The sequence below is a fragment of the Peromyscus eremicus genome, chromosome 10 (genome assembly GCF_949786415.1).
Source record: "Peromyscus eremicus chromosome 10, PerEre_H2_v1, whole genome shotgun sequence".
Classification (NCBI taxonomy): Eukaryota; Metazoa; Chordata; class Mammalia; order Rodentia; family Cricetidae; genus Peromyscus; species Peromyscus eremicus.
The window spans coordinates 78,063,495-78,078,250 of record NC_081426.1 but is presented as its reverse complement, the minus strand read 5'-3'; positions in this window follow the sequence as shown (position 1 = coordinate 78,078,250).

The following is a 14,756-nucleotide window of genomic DNA, read 5'->3' as shown; positions in this document are numbered from 1 at the left end:
CCCGGATTTATATCCCCAATCCTCTTGTTTCTGATTGTTTTCTCAGTCACAATCACCCATCTTGTTTTATTTAAATATTTGTGATTTATGTCCATTTTTATTTTATCATATCATTACTCTTGCAAACTGCATGTAGTTACAATTGGATTTTGACTTCAAAATTTCTTTCTATACCTAGGATTTCTAGTTAACTATTTTCTTTTTATGTCATCAATTGTTTCAGTTCATTTGTTTGTCAGTTTCTCTGAGCCACACTGATCATTGCTGGGTATTCGAGCTGTTTTAACAACCCTGAACTGAGCATTAGCACAAACTGCCCACAAGAGGTCAGTGTAGGAAAAGAAACAATGCATCATAAACTTAAAGATGGCTAAGTTTAGTGATACTACCCATGAGGTTTCTACTAATAAATACAGTTAAAGAATAGTAACACACAACGTTTTCTTTTTATTACTTTACTCTCATGAGATTTTTATTCTTTGTGGTGTAAGTAGGTACCACACATAAGCATAATCAGTTTAACAAAAATAATCACAGTATATTTCTTCTCGGGGCATCATTATCATAGTGCTATAACTAGTTTTATTGATAATAATTTATTATTTTTTCACCTAATAGGGATATAATATAAGTCTACCATTAAACTAACTGATGTATCTCTTTTTAGGTAGGGAGACTGTTCTTTGCTTAATTCTTTGTTTTCTAGGGCTTATTTTCCAAACTATTCTGAGTCCAAAGACAAGGATTTCAGAGACAAAAAACAAGCGATTGAAAATAATTTTTTCATTGAAAATATTCCCTTGAAGAAGATTCAGTCTTCTGCATAGAGGAACCTCCCAACTGGCTATCTAAGTGATCAGATCTAAAAACACATGCGCCGGCGGTGGTGGCGCACGCCTTTAATCCCAGCACTCGGGAGGCAGAGCCTGGCGGATCTCTGTGAGTTCGAGGCCAGCCTGGGCTACCAAGTGAGTTCCAGGAAAGGCACAAAGCTACACAGAGAAACCCTGTCTCGAAAAACCAAAAATAAATAAATAAATAAATAAATAAATAAATAAAAACACATGCATGCGTATACGTGTATATACATACACATACATATGTACAAACACACACACACATGCATATATATGTGCAGCACCTAATGGACTAATAGATTGTATTTATATATTTATTCATATATATATACACACACACACATATGTAACACTAGCAACTAGAGAAAAGGAAGCTATGAATTTGAAAGGGAATGGTGGCATGGAAGGGTTTGGAAAGGGAAGGAGGGACAACATAAGAATTCAATACACATCTAAGAAATTATGCAGGTACACTTTTATAAAGAAAAGTTAGGACTAATTCAAAAGACATTTACAGTTTTTTGTTTACTGAAGTATTATTCATAATAACTATGAATTAATAATTCTGGTAATTCCAGAATCAACCTAAGAATTCAAAAGTTGAATGGGTAAAGAGCATGTCACACACACACACACACACACACACACACACACACACACAAAATTCTGTCATTGGTGGCAACCTAGATGAATATGTAGGACACTTTGTGAATGAAAGAAGCAGGTACAGAGACATCAATACCTCCTAATTTCACTGAGCAAGCCCAAACCAAATAGATAGAGAATGGTGGCGGCCACTAAGTGTTGGGGTGGGACATGAGATGGGTGGATATTGGTTAAAGATAGAAACTTTTAGTTCAACACAAGGAATAAACCCCAAATATCTACTTTTCCTAGTGATTATAATAATTAAAATCTATTATACGTTTGAAAATTTCTGAATGGATTTTACCATAAAATTATAAAAATAAGGAGAATAATCAGCTTAATTTAACCATTTTAATATGTATAGATATGGATTTTCAAAGTACTATGCTATGTACATTGTTGTCTAATGTATAGAGGCACTCAGTGAAGCAAAAGTAGCAAATCAAAGTATTTAAGGTCTCACATTCAAAAGGTATTTCAGACAAAAATATCAGCAGTTTCATAGTTTTGAGTGGAAAGTGTTAGAACTATACAGATTTTGTGAAATAAGAAATACCTGAAATGGAATAATTTTTTAAAAGATTTTTTCCCCAACATAATGTTTTTATTAATTATTTGGGAATTTCATGCAATGCACCCCAATAGCACTCCCTTCCCATCCCTCCCAGTTCCACCTTCCCATCCTTGCACTCCCCCCCACAAAAGAAAAAAAATACACCAAGTCCAATTTGCGTTGCCTATATAATGTTTGGAACACAGTCAAACTCCCAGTGGCCAGCCCATTAAAGATAGCTGAGTCCTTCCCCACCTCACCCCTGCTAGAAGACATCAACTACAAAGAGGTACATTTCAGCATCCTTATCAATATTTTTAAGGACTCCTGATTGGATTGTTGCTCTCTCTCCCTCTCTCTCTCTCTCTCTCTCTCTCTCTCTCTCTCTCTCTCTCTCTCTCTCTCTCTCTCTGTTGCTCTGGAGGGCAGGATGTCACAGAAGCCTTCATAGTCTCTCATTCTCAATTATACGTTTTCTGTCATCGAAAGCACTGCAAAAGCAGCTTCCACACCCATAGCAGCATGGATAACATGATTTCCAGTGGCAGCATGGACCATGGACATCAACATCGCCTCAGGCATCCACATAGACCATGAGATTTATTTATTTTTATGTGCATTTGGTGGTTTGCCTGCATGTATGTCTGTGTGAGGATGCCAGATCCCCTGAAACTGAAGTTACAGGCATTTGTAAGCTACCATGTGGGTGCGATGAATTAAACTCAGGTCTTCTAGAAGAGCAGCCTGTGCTCTTAACTATTGAACCTTCTCTCCAGCCCCCATAATGGAATGTTACATATCTCATGAAACTTATGTAATATTATCTGTCAAGTAACATAAAGAATATGTGTTAATACTGTGTGGAGAGACTTGAGCCAACTTATCCTGGATTCTGCCTATACTGATTAATGGGCTGTGTCTTCATAAGAGGTCTCACCCTCCATGTAAATGTGATTGTAAATGTAATTGTTTGAAACTATAAAATTAGCATTGTCAAATCCTTAGGTCCAGAAATTTGCAGTTAAGTTTCCACTTTTCTTTCATGATCTTCTAGTTCTACGTAGCTCAAAAGTCTTTTCTGTGGTGGTTCCTTTGGTCATCACCATGAGTGATATCTGACAGAAGCCATTTAGGGAGGAAGACTGTGTTGTTCTTCAGAATTTGAGACGGTTCATTTCATCATGGAAAGAAGGACATACCAAAGTTCCTGGTGGTAGCGGTTTGTGGTTGTGATTTCTCACATCACAGAAGCCCAGGAAACAGAAATATGGGCTGGAAATAGAGGCAGGCTATAACCGATCAATCAGTCTTACCTCTGTGGCTGTACATCTGCCAGGGATACTTCATGTGGCAAAGAGGCCATAAAGTAACAGAACAGCACCACCAACTGGGAAATGATAATGAGCCTGTGGGGCTGTTACACTTCCAAATCCTGATAATGCTCTTTGGCACAAACTTTTTCCATTCTCTTCACTAACTGCTCATTCATATTGAAGCCTCAGTCAGCTTGTGTAAGTAAGAGTTAAGCTCAGTTTATATTGCTCTACCTACACTTGCATGTCTTGCCACAATTCACAAAGATGTGGCTCTAGAGTTCTTTGATAAACAAATCATAGATAAAAACAATACAACACAAAAGAGTTCATTTGATTTTGTTTTATTCAAATAGATTTTCTTTTGAAAATTAACAATAGGCACATTAATCTTGAACTTCTCTAACCTCTACGTTGGTGTTTCAGTGAGCCTAATGTTCAGTAATGATAATGTGAATGTGTCAGCACTAAATAAACTATTTGAGTAAATCTTTAATTAGAATTGTACATTTTCAATGTTTGACTGTGAGTAAAGTGCACAGGGAAATCAGGAATTCAAAGTCTTGTAAAACGTGGAAGATGACCTTGACACTCCTCAATCACACCACTATATATCAAAGGGCTTTACCTCCATTTTTTTCTTTCCTGTCTTCATAATCTTCTGATAAACAAATGGCATTTTATGGCAAGCAAAATAATGGTTTCCATAGAGACCTACAGGACACAGTCACACGGAGACGATGTTGTTTCACTGAGAGTGGACAAATGACAGCAGGTGTTTGGCTCCTGGTGGCAAACTTGTCCCAGAAGATTGCTCTATAAAGGGGCTTCGTGGGTGTTTTTCATGGGTTGCCAGCTAATATACTTTGTCTTCATATCTTAAGGAAACTAGACATTAACTTATGAAATTAAGGAGAAATGATAGATTTAGAATTCTCACAAAGCTGACAAAACTGAGAATAAATATGGAATAAAATCATTTCCTCTCTTCACTTCACTACAGGCAACATTTGAGCACAGGATTTAGAAATGCAAAGAGAAGAGCTAGAGGAATAAAATAGTTAAACTAGAAACTGTAATCAGTGAACCCCAGCAGTAACATGGAGACAGCAGAGATTATCATGTCATGGATGTAGGCCTTGAATTATCCGGTAAGCAATGTCAAAGACCATGATGTCCAAAATTGGTCATGATGCACACAGTTCAAGACATACCATAATTTCCAGACAAAAAAATATGTAGTAATGTTGAGGTACATGTTTGGACAGAGTTGATAAAGATCTGAAATTTCCAATAAACTCGTACTCAAAAATTTGCCCATGATTTGCCATTAAAACTATGCAAGCATATCACCTCTGTTAAATGATAGCCTGTCCCTGGAGTTGAAGTCTTTGTATTATTATTACTAATATACTCCTGTTACTGTTTGGATAGTGGTGTCTTGTGGTCAATGTTCAGAGGTTTTGGCATGCCACTGGTAACCTACTGGAAGCTTTTGGAGATTTAGGAAATGGTTTAAAGTAGCAGAAATGAAGCCATTCTCTTTAAATTGTTATTGAGATCCTGTCTTTTTTCTTTCCTTACTTTATGCATCCTTCTGTCATGAGATAAGAACTGTGATCTATCAGGCTTTTCTCCATTATGTTCTGTCACATTTGTGAGCCAAAGTCACAAACAAACCCTAGATTAAACTTTTGAAATTATGTGTCTTAAAAGTGCCAAATATACTCATTTGATAAAAAACCAGTATTTTCAACAAATTCAGTAAGATTAGTTAGAAGTTATGTAACATAATACAAAGCACTTCAAGGGCCATACTTTTTGCATAAATATTTTTAAAAGCATAGAAGTTCATTTAAATTTCTGTTACTTCAGAGCAAGAGGTACCTACAGTCCCTAGAAGTAAGTGAAGGCTGTGTGGCAAAACTGAATGACTTGGAAAGATGCCTTTATGAACAATAAAGGCCAAGTGTAAAGAGAGGTTGTTTCTTTCTTTCAGTAACAACATAGTTACTCATAATGCAGCAAAACGTTATTTCTCGGTGCATTTGGAGACTTGGACTTTAGAAAGAAAAGATAAATATACTGAATGAATTAACGTGTAATTAGAGAAAATTTTGAATCACAGCTAAACTTAAATATTGTTGGGGTTTTTTTTATCGTAATGATTCCAAGTGGTATAATTCATTTCTATTAAGGCTGAAAAGATAGAATAAAATTTTATTTTATTTCTGAAATTTCACTTCCAAATGCTCAATTAGTGCACTGTATTATTGTTGAACTATTATTAGTCTCATTGATTGATGTTCATATTTTCTCTACTCATTCTCTAGTCTTACAACAATGTCATTTTGAAGCCTCCATTTGCATATGTAAGTATTGTTTCCTGTTAAATCTGGTTTCTTGTTCTCAAACTTCCAAAGAACTATAGAATGTCAAATTATAATCTATTAAAATTCTGTAGAGATTCAAAGTCTGGGAAATTTATGAAGAAATGTAGATAAGATGGGTGATATAATGAGAACTACTTAAATATCCAAAGATCATCTCCAGCCCTGTATCAAACCATCTGAAGTAACCTCTCTTATTCTCTATCCCTATTCCAAGGAGACAAAATAAGTAGATCCTGGTTGAACAACCTGCTCTTCCCCCTTCTAAAAAACCCTTGAGACTCCTGGCCTATTCTATATTCTAAGTGTCAGCTCTCAATACTCAGAAATACATTTGACTTGGAACTTCCATGGATGACCACATCAATTACATTCATAGACAGTTTCCCATCAGACAATACACAGTCCTCACACTCTCCTAAAATCTACAGAGGAAACAGAATCTGTGGAACAAAACACCCACCCAGCAAAGTCAAATCCAGAATTCAGCACCTAGACTTTATAATCCCAGATGCTCAGAAGCCAGCATGAAAACACAATCAACAAGAGCAAGGGCAATGTGCCTCCACGAGAACCATGCCATCCTACAACAGCAGGCCCTGAAAATTCTAACATAACCAAAACACAAGAAAAAGACCTTAAAACCATCTGTATCAAGATAGCAGGGGTCCTTAAAGAGGAAATGAGTGAAACCTTTAAAGAGATCAAGGAAAACACAAGCAAACATTGGGAGGACACAAGCTTTTGAAGACCTGAAAATGGAAATAGAATCAATAAAGAAAATCCAAACTGAGGAAACGAGAAATTTAGGGATTTGAACAGAATTACAGAGGCAAAGTTCACCAAGGAGTACAAGAGACGGAAGAGAGAACCTTAGGCATTGAAGATACAATAGAAGAAATGGATACACTGGTAAAAGAAAATGTTAAATCTAAAAAGTGCCTGAAACAAAACATCCAGTAAATCTGGGACACAATGAAAATACCAAATCTAAGAATGATAGCAATGGAGGAAAGTTAAGAAATGCAGAGCTCAGAGGCCAGAAAATATTTTCAACAAAATCGTATACGAATATTTCCCTAACCTAAGGAAGGGAATATTGATCAAAATACAAGAAACATAAAGAACACCAAATAAGTGGAACCAGATAATAATCAAACTCTAAATGTACCAAACAAAGAAAGTTTATTAAAAGCTGCAAAGGATAAAAATACATATAAAGCAGACCTATTAGAATCACACCCAACTTCCCAGTAGAGACTCTAAAAGCCAAAAGTGTTGGGACAGATGTGCTTCAGACTCTAAGAGACCACAGATGCCAGCCCAGACTACTATACCCACCAAACTTTCAATAACACACCAACAGACGTAACACAACAGACACTGAAGAAATCCAGAAAATCATAAAGACATACTTTAAAAACCAACTGGAAGGAGTGGAAGGAGGAGAAACTGTGCTTGGGATGTATTGTATGAGAGAAGAACAAATAAATAAATAAAATACTTGCCACCCCTTCCCACCCCCTCAAAAACCCAAACAAAACCAAACAAACAAAAAACTCTGTACCCCACCAAATTGTAAAATCTAGAAGAAACTGAAAATTTTCTCTATAGGTACCACTTCCTAAACTTACACCAAGATCAGAGAAGTAATTTAAATAGACAGACAACCTGTAGAGAAATAGAAGCTGTCACTAACAGTCTCCAAGCCAAAAAAAATTACTTCATTAAATTTGCAGGCAAATGGATGGAACTAGAAAAAAATCATCCTGAATAAGATAACACAGAACGAGAAAGAGAAATATGGTTTGTATTTTGCTTGTATGTGGATATTAGCCATTAAATTAATGGTAACCAACCTACAATCCATAGACACAGAGAGGTTAGGGATAGAATAAGGGACTGAGTGTTGCGGGGGAACTTGGATTTCTCTGGAAGGGGAAAAATAGAATAGATTTACAGGTGAGTGTAGAAGTGGGCAGGGGGTAAGGAGGGTCATGTGAGGACAGATAGCATTGAGGGAGGAAATGCAGAGAGAGAGACACCTAGAATTGAGAGGCATTTGAGGAATGGTATGGAAACCTAGTGCAGTGGAAATTCCCTAAAATATATGAAGGTGATCCAAATGAGGTCTCCTAATAATGAGAGAGACAGAGTTCAAACTGACCATGTCTTGACACCAAAGGAAGTTTTCAGTATCCAAACTGGGTTGCATTAAATTGAGTTGTTGGAAATGGCCAACAACTCAGATCATTCCTAAGATAATGGGTTGCTCTCTGGAGACTGACTGCTGGGCTCCATTGCTAAGGACAACATCCACACAACTCACTGAACTGGGGTAGTCAAGCTGGTGCTTACATGGAGCATTCATCCTTATGTTCTAACGTCTTTGGTGTGAAAATATGTTGTGGGAATTTGGTCCAATAGCCAATTGTATTGGAGCATCTTGGCCCAATGGGCCTTCCATCCCCATCTCTGCCTTGAGAGCAAAGAGGCAGGGGTGCCGCTTCATTCTGTATTTGTTAGTATACCATATTGATTTCATCCTTTAATAAACCTGACCTGATCCAAGACTTTCATATTCTACTTTAAGAATATACTGCCAAGAAAACAAGGCTCCCCTCTGAATCAACTGAGCAAGGCTCACATGAATTCACAGAGATTGAAGCAGCAAGCACAGGGACCACACAGATCTGTTCCATTTCCTCTGCATATATATTATACCTTTCAGATTAGAGTTTTTATAGGACTTGTGGTTTGTGTGAATGAGTAGGTCTTTGGTTCTTGTGGCTGTAGACTGAGTTACAGACTGAGATACAATCTCAAATGTATGTAAAATAAACTGGAAACTATTTTGAAAGGCCGAGGAGAAATAGAAAATCAGTTAGTGAAAATAAAGACTTTTCATAATAGCTCAGTGCAATAACAAGATTGAAATGACTGTAATTCTAATTTCATATGCATTCCACAAGATGTTGATTAAAATGAAAGAGGAAAAAAGTTGCCATTTTATGCTATTTAGGCAAACGTGGTATGATATGACTTGAGTATATTACAGCCAAGCAGCATAGTTTGTCTATCAAAGACACAGAGGAATGTGTGAGAATATATGCTTAGTTTTCAGGGGTGTATGATATATTTTGCATAATTAGCCTCTGAAAGATCATAGAAGAAACCTTGGCAAATTTAACATGCTTACATGATATAAATCTGCATAGAAATAAATTAAGAGATTGATGAGAGAAAAGAGTGAGAATATCACTTAATCTAAATACATATTTTTCAGTCTCATTGGTCTAATAGAGTGAGATGATTAATATGGGCGCCACACTTTCCCACTTCTTCAAATATATATACACCATAAAGAAAAATCAACAATGAATAACACATTCAGTCAACTCTATAAAGAACAGATGATATTTACTGGTTCTTAGCACACTAGAGTATTACATGATTGTATTATATAAAAAGTGGGTTTTGCTTTGAATCTAAATGACTGATGGACAGTTAGAGGTATTTATTAATGTACTTAATCATATTGTACAGTGGTTATCTACTTTTAACAATGACCAGAAAGAACAAAGCATAATAAGACTTTGGTTTGTTACAGTCAAAAGCAATGAAGGAAAAGCAGTTCTCCGTGCACATTCACAAACCATCACTTTGGTGGCCAAGTATTAGTTGGAGGTCCACTATGGTGTTTATTTTTCTAAATGTAAGACTTATAAAAATCTTTCAGAGATGTAAGTAGAAAATCTATACTTAATGATCTGAATAATCATCATTCTAAGTTTGTGATACCTTCATGTACTTTTGTTTACATCCTTCACTCATATTCTATGTGAAGTTTCTGTTGGATCTGTTTTGGTATGAAGTTAGAATAACCTTGGCTTTGCTCAAACTGCCAAGTCACGGTGACACTTCTCATAGTCACACTCTGAGAAGTGAGGTCAATTAAGATTTGACAAAAGGGTAATAATTAACTACAAATTCTTGCTTTGATAAGATGAGACCTAGGAATGATTAATTAATAACAGTCAATACTATCTAAAAGCCACAAAGGCCTAGACAGATGTGCTGCAGAGACTACGAGACCAAAGATGCAAGCCCAGACTACTATACCCACCAAAAGCTCTCAATAACGTAACAACAGACACTGAGAAAATCCAGAGAATCATAAGGACATACTTTAAAACCCAACAGGCAGAAGTAGAGAGAGGAGAAACTGTGGTTGGGATGTATTCTATGAGAGAAGAACAAATAAAAAAATAGATAGATAGATAGGTAGATAGATAGATAGATAGATAAATAAATAAATAAATAAATAAATAAATAAATAAATAAATAAATAACAAATAAAAAGCTTACCAACCCCTCCCATCCCACAAAAAAAATAAAACAAAACCAAACAAACAAACCAAAGAATCCTGTACTTCAACAAATGGAAAACCTTAAAGAAACAGCTAATTTTCACAATAGGTACCACTTACCAAACTTATGTCAAGATCAGATAAACAATTTAAATAGACAAACCACCTGTAGAGAAATAGAAGCTGTCATTAACAGTCTCCCAGAAGGCCCTGTTAATGATTTCATTAAATTTGCAAGCAAATGGATGGAACTAGAAAAAAAAATCATCCTGAGTGAGGTAGCCCTGCTGTGGGATGTATGGCAAATGTGTTGCTGATTAATCAATAAAACACTGATTGGCCATTGGCTAGGCAGGAAGTATAGGCGGGGCAAGGAGGAGAATAAAGCTGGGAAGTGGAAGGCTGAGTCAGAGAGACACTGCCAGCCGCCACGATGAGAAACAGCTTGTGAAGATGCCGGTAAGCCATGAGCCATGTGGCAAGGTATAGATTAAAGGAAATGGATTAATTTAAGCTATAAGAACAGTTAGCAAGAAGCCTGCCACGGCCATACAGTTTGAAAGCAACATAAGTCTCTGTGTTTACTTGGTCGGGTCTGAGAGGCTGTGGGACTGGCAGGTGAAAGAGATTTGCCCTGACTGTGGGCCAGGCAGGAAAACTCCAGCTACATAGCCCCGACCGAAAAAGAGAAATATGGTATGTATTTGCTTATATGTGAATATTAGCCATTAAATAAATGGTAACCAACCTACAATCCATAGACACAGAGAGGTTAGGGATAGAATAAGGGACTGGGTATTGGGTGGAATTTGGATTTCCCTGGAAGGGGGAAAATAGAATAGATTTATGGGTAGACCATAGAAGGGGGCAGTGGGGAGGGAGGATCATGTGAGGAGAGGAAGGAGAGACAGCATTGAGGGAGGGAATGCAGAGAGAGACAGCTAGAACTGAGAGGCATTTGAGGAATGGTATGGAAACCTAGTGCAGTGGAAATTCCTAAAATATATGAAGGTGATCCAAATGAGGTCTCCTAATAATGAGAGTGACAGAGTTCAAACTGACCATGTCTTGACACCAAAGGAAGTTTTCAGTATCCAAACTGGGTTGCATTAAATTGAGTTGTTGGAAATGGCCAACAACTCAGATCATTCCTAAGATAATGGGTTGCTCTCTGGAGACTGACTGCTGGGCTCCATTGCTGAGGACAACATCCACACAACTTACTGAACTGGGTTAGTCAAGCTGGTTCTTACATGGAGCATTCATCCCTATGTTCTAATGTCTTTGTTATGAGAATATATTCTGTAGGCTAACAAATAGAAATATAAATACCAATTTAGTCACAAAACCTATGATTTACTATCTCTTCTGACTTCAAGATATGCTAAGGCAATGTTGGCATAGAACCTATGGGAATAGCCAGGCAAGGTTTGGTTTGACTTAAGGTCCATTCCACAAGACAATTTGGTGACCAAGAACCAGAAACTTGAGAACCCAGAAACCTAGGGTAAAACCAAACCATATTATCTAAAGAAAAAAGTATCAATAAAACAACTCTTAGTAATACTCTGCTATAATCATGGGTCAGTGCCTATTAAGTAATCATCAGAGCCATTTCTTTCTGGACCAGACAGGAACAGAAGTAGAAACCCACAGCCAGACATGCATAGAGAAGAAGGATTGAAGGATGCTGGGAAGGAGGGAGGGAGAAAAAGAGCGGGGGAGGGGGGAGCAAGTCCTTGAAACAGACATTTAAATGAGATATCTCCATTAAATCTTTCTCTCCTTAGAGTAGTAAAACTGAAGAAAGAGGAAGAGGAAAGAATGTAAGAGTCAGAAAGGATGGAGGACACCAGGAGAACAAGGCCCTCTGAATCAACTGAACAAGACTCATATGAACTCACAGAGACTGAAGAAGCAAGCACAGGGCCCACATAGATCTGCTCCACTTCCTCTGCATATATATTATACATTTCAGATTAGTATTTTTATAGGACTTGTGGTTTGTGTGAATGAGTAGGTCTTTGGTTCTTGTGCCTGTAGACTGAGTTAACAGACTGAGATACAATCTCAAAAATGTATGTAAAATAAACTGAAAACTACTTTCAAAGGCCATGGAGAAATAGAAAACCAGTTAGTGAAAAAAAGGACTTTTCATAATAGCTCAGTGCAATAACAAAATTGAAGTGGCTATAATTCTAATTTCATATGCATTCCACGAGATGTTGATTAAAAGGAAAGAGGAAAAAAGTTGTCATTTTATGCCATTTAGGCAAAGGGGGTAATACGACTTGTGTATATTACAGCCAAGCAGCATAGTTTGTCTATCAAAGACATGAAGGAATGTGTGAGAATACATGCATAGTTTTCACGGGTACATGATATGTTTTGCATAATTAGCCTCTGAAAGATCATAGAAGAAACCTTGGCAGAAATAACAAAGCATAATATTGCCAAGTAAAGGAAATAGAGCAGTGAAAGAAAAAGAAAACTGTTTTTAATACTTGTAACCTACATGTATTCACTGTTATTAAGTAAAATCATTCCTAGGTCTCACCTTATGTGACCAGTTATTTGTTGTTAAATATTACCCTTTTATCAAACCTTAATTGATGTCATTTCTCAGCACATGACTATTAGACTGTGACTCAGAAGCTTGAGCAAAGGCAAGATTATTCTAACTTCACCAAAACACATCCAACAGAACAATCCCACAGAATATGAGTGCAGGATGTAAGCAAAAGTGCATGAAGGTATCATAAACTTAGAATGATTATTCAGATCATCTGAAAGGTTTTCATAAATCTTATATTTAGAAAAGTAAATACCATAATGGAGGTAACAAATACTTGGCCACCGAAATGATGGCTTGTGAGTGTACATAGAGATCACTGCATATGAAGGACACAGCTGAACTCATCTGCATTGGCTCTCTCTAACCAGAATGCAGGTAAGTAGTACTAGAGCCAAAATCCAACAATATCTGTTGATAAACATTAAGTCTAATCACATGTCAGGGTATCAGGTGAATGCATCAGGGCCCACCACTAGAAATGCAGAACCAATGGCTGACTAAACTCACCTCTGCCAGATTATCTATTTGATCCCTTGTTCAATAACTTCATCTTTCAAGAGTACACTGTCTCCAGTTACAATCATAATTTTATATGAATATATATATATATATATATATATATTCCACACATTCCCAAATTACCCAAGGAGACAACAATGCTTAGGGTGATAACAGATGAACTATTGATACTTTGTGTATCATCTTCTAGGTCTTGGTATCATTTTGTTCAATTGAATCTGGTATGCAGACATTCATCTTTTTTTTCTGATGGCTGAATGTTTCATCACTAGCAGACAATCTTCTTTGCTCTGTAGTAATGCTTCTAGCTCTTGCTCGTTTCAAGAATATCTTTTCTGTGGGAGATGTTTAATGCTGGATTTTGTGCTTAAAGAGCATTAGGAAGCAGACACCCAGTTAGCACATTTGTATCATCCATTCTTTCATATTCATATTGCATTCAGTCTGTAACCTAGTGCAGGAAACTCTCACTTAACAGTTGTACACCCTCACATTGATGTCTCAGCTTCACGTGCCATCTTCAGATATGAATCCATGATTGGCAGGAGCCATGTGACTTCTTTGGGAAACATGGCCTGAGAATAGTACGAACAGCTCTCCTTGTGGCAAGACCCTGGAGACCCTGACCCAATTGGCAAAGACCTGTGAACAGTTTGCTGCATGATTCTGGGAATTACTTTGGGAATGCGTGTGCTACATGCTCTCCTTGCTTTCCCTATGATAGCCATACTGCTGGCCTGAATGAGTCACAGTAGGTCATGCAGTTTAATATTCCATATTTGCTGTAATATTCTGGAAAGATTGACTTTACCACAAGAGTCTTTGAGAAATGTTATTAAATAGATGGTATCAGGAGTTAATGGAAATGGTCTAGGAACAGGGAATGAAGCAGAATCATAGAAACCCAAAGTTCCCTCATTTCTAATAACTATGCCAATATCCTAAGAAGTTAAGGGAGATAGACATAAGAACAAGGGATGAACAGTGCCAGCTATTAAGAGTCAGTTTCCAAGTTATGTTCACTATAGGATAAATGGAAAAACCTGGTATGCCCTCAGAGGAGATAGAGTAGTACAAAATGTAGACTAGAGTGATCCAGCTTTGGGAACCCAGACTCTACCAGATGTAAATATTAACCCCAAGAGACAAAACTGTCTCTCACCCCGCATGACACAGTAACCATACATGCTGCCAACTGGGCACACTGTTCTACCTGTAGATGTGCCTAGTTAGAGAAGTTCCTTTGTAGCTTACAAGACTGCTTATGCTTCTAACAGTAGAGACATAGATAAAAAGGTAATGGCTACTGGTGGGAGATTTGGGGGATGGAAGGGGAAAGTGGCAAGGAACAAACTGGTAATTATTATAACCATTTTAAGAAACTCAGGAAGCAAAACTGATTGTAAAACTGATATTGAAATTGCATAAATAAAGACAGCCCAGACTATCCAGGACCACTTGTTTGAACAACAGCAGGTGGTCACAGTCTCTTCTTGGCTCCAACTTCACACATCCCTTCCGGTCATCGAAC